At 53.0% G+C, this 2,969-nt stretch overlaps 1 protein-coding gene across 1 annotated transcript in view; it reads left to right on the top strand.

The window, feature by feature from the left end:
* The first annotated feature begins 29 nt into the window (after positions 1 to 29).
* Positions 30 to 2,969, top strand: part of PARP6 (poly(ADP-ribose) polymerase family member 6) — a 31,159-nt gene continuing 28,219 nt past the window's right edge. The window contains 2 exon segments of the mRNA XM_027767778.1: positions 30 to 355; positions 1,015 to 1,260. The gene's annotated coding sequence lies outside the window, so the exon portion shown is untranslated.

The raw sequence follows: 2,969 nt of genomic DNA, 5'->3' as shown, positions 1-2,969 counted from the left end.
GGTGCGGGGGCCTTCGGGGTCTCCCGGGGAGGCTCCGGGCCTGTTCGGGAAGCCCGGGGGCAGCCCCTGCGGGCCCTCCCCGCCGCTGGCCTGCGGGACCGCTCCCCTCCCCGCCTGTGTCTAGGGCTGGACCTGAGCGGCCGCCCTCCTCGGGAGAGCGGGGATCAGACCGGAGCTGAGACCTGGAGATAGATGGGCGTCTGCGACGGGACTCGGGCTGTCACACCGAGCAGCGCCGTGGTCCAGACTTGAGGCTTCCCACGACACAGAACGTGGACCTTGAGAGGCGTTCGGTGTTAGCCGCCGTCGTCCAGACCGAACCCCGAGTTAACTCCACTTGGGCTTCTCCCGCAAGGTTCCCGTCCTGTCGCGTTTACGTCCGGATAGGTCTTTCTACAGTAGCTTAATTGGCGAGCACTCCCCTAATGGGTTACCATCGCATCGCCAAGGTGGGGTGTGATCAGGACCTGCCGAATGCCCGCAAGGCCAGTTCCCCTGTGTTCCTTTTATGCTTGATTTCTATAGAGAGTTTTGCTATACGGCTGGCACTCTCGCTGGAGAGACAGAGACAGAAGTGAGAAATAACCTCCCAGGAGAGATGGGCACATTGTAATTCCTTCTCCATTCTCCCCTGGAGATTTCGGGCACACACAGGCCCCCGCGGTGTCTTAAGCTGCCGGGTGCAGACTTGAACTGCGGTGGACTACATGGGAGTCCAGCAATGTTGCTTGGTCTAACACCAGAAAATTCTGTGTACAGTGGGAAAGCTGAACCAGGCCACCCGTCAGGGTTGTTTGACTTGAAAACCATCTGCGATTCTGCGCATTCCATGACCCACTGCGTTTTCCCAGTCTTCCTCTTAGAAACCCACTCTTCTTCCTGCCACAGGAGGGGGCATCCAGGGTAGAGGAAGCCAGGTCCCTTCACTAAAGCAGCCTGGTGTGAAAAATCTGATGACCTCTGAACTCCTTTCTTTAGACAAGAAAAACTCTGACCTACCTTTTCTTTTAATAGCAGGAACAAGGCAACAGCCGCTGGAGAGAGGCTCAGTTTTCGCGACTTCCGCCGTGACAGCAGCCTTGACGGAGTTGTACTTGTGGCCTACGCAGCCGTCATCCTAGCACTCACCTGGGACAGCCCGCCGTCCGTGCTCCCGGCACTCCTGTGTGGACATCCAGACCAGCACCTGACTGTTCATTTCCAGACCTCACAGCCCGGGCCCCCAGACCTTGACGCCCTGGGTCTCAGCCGCTCTTGAAGGTGAACGCATCTTGCCTTTTCAGAATTGTCGTGTGGTTTGTCCGCGGGTAGAAGCACTTAGGTCCTCGTATCTCCCGTCTGGCCTAGAGATCCGGCGTGCATTCACTCACTCACCAGTGACTGCACGAAGGGACTGAGAGTGTAGACCGTGGAGACAGTGAAAGCCTCCGCCAGCGTAGAACTTCTGAAGGGGGGCGAACAGTTTCTGTGTTAGGGTGTGTGAAGTGTGTGGAAACACCAGAGCGGGGACGAGGGAGAGAGAGTGCACATGTGTGTGTGTTGGGGTGTGGTCAGGATGACCTCCCAGCAGAGGTCTGAAAGAGGGGCAGAGCAAGCTGTGTGGATAGCTGGGTGGAGAGTGTTCCAAGAAGCAGGAGCAGCAGGGACAGAGACCGTGCTGGGGGCGTGCTAGGTGTGTGTGAAGCCAGCAAGGAGGCAGTTGTGGAGTCTCAGGTAGTGTCCCTGTTAACATTTTGTTTTAAAGATTTTAAAAAGATTTTTTAAAAGATTATTTATTTATTTATTTTCATTTGACCAGAGTGGGACAGAGGGAGAAAGTGAGAAAGCAAGCTGCCAGGTTCGGGACTCGAACTGCAGTTGGCCATGTGGGAGTCCAGCGTCCTTAACCACCATGCCACCTGCTGGCCCCCTGTTAACATTTGAAGGTACCTTTCTAGGGAGAGGTCTTGTATGATTAGCCCTGATTTTTAAAAAAAAAAAAAAATTTAAAGAATTATTTATTTATTTACGTACTTATTTTAATTTGACCAGAGAGGGACAGAGAGAGAGAGAGAGAAAGCTACCAGGTCCAGGACTCGAATCACAGTCGGCCATGTGGGAGTCCAGCACCGTTAACCACCAAACCACCTGCTGGCCCCTTTTCCCTCCTAACTTTATACTATGAAAACTTCTACCTGCACATCAGAGTAGGAAGTATAAGAGACTCATACACATCACTGGCTGCATAAATAATCAGCATTTTACCATACTTATTTCATCAGCTTTCCAGTTTTTGGTACCAAGTAGTATTTTTAAAAAGTGTTATTCATTTATTTCTCCTATGACACAGGGAGACAGGGAGAGACGGGTATCCCCAGCAGAGTCGTCAGTTCCAGTCTTGCCTTCTGCCAGTGGGTCACAAACGTGTGTGCACACTCATGGAACACTGAGTTACTGCCACACCACCGTGGCTGCCCCCAGAAAAGTCGCTGAAGCAGATCTCAGGCCCAGCTGCAGTGGTACAGGGATCACGCTAGCTCAGCCAGAGTTTGTCTTGGCATTGTGCCTTGTGTCCCAGCCCTGGGTCGGTCATCAGGCTCAGGTTGCTATCTGAGGAGCAGACCACAGGCCCTCAGGACAGCAAGTCATTCTCAAATTTATCACACATCGCGAAAACTTGCAGGGCTTTTTAAAACACAGATTACTGGGCCCTAAGCCTGGCCTTTCTAATTTAGTCAGTTTCAGGAGGGGCCCAAGAAAAAAATAAACTAATTCTTTTAAGAGACCAGCAGTTAGTGTAATGGCTACATTGCTGGACTCCCATGTAGTCGACGCGTGGTTCGAGTCCCAGACCCGGCGGCTTAAACTCATGCCGGGCGCGTGTCTGTGCGTGCCCAAGATCCCGAGAGGAGAATGGAGGAGAAGGGTTTGCGGTGTGGCCATCCCCCCTGGGGGTTGATTTCTCACTTTCTGTCTCTGTCTCTTTCTGG

This window comes from Tupaia chinensis, unplaced genomic scaffold (genome assembly GCF_000334495.1).
Source record: "Tupaia chinensis unplaced genomic scaffold, TupChi_1.0 Scaffold144682_1, whole genome shotgun sequence".
Lineage (NCBI taxonomy): Eukaryota > Metazoa > Chordata > Mammalia > Scandentia > Tupaiidae > Tupaia > Tupaia belangeri.
This window is presented reverse-complemented; position numbering and strand designations above follow the sequence as displayed.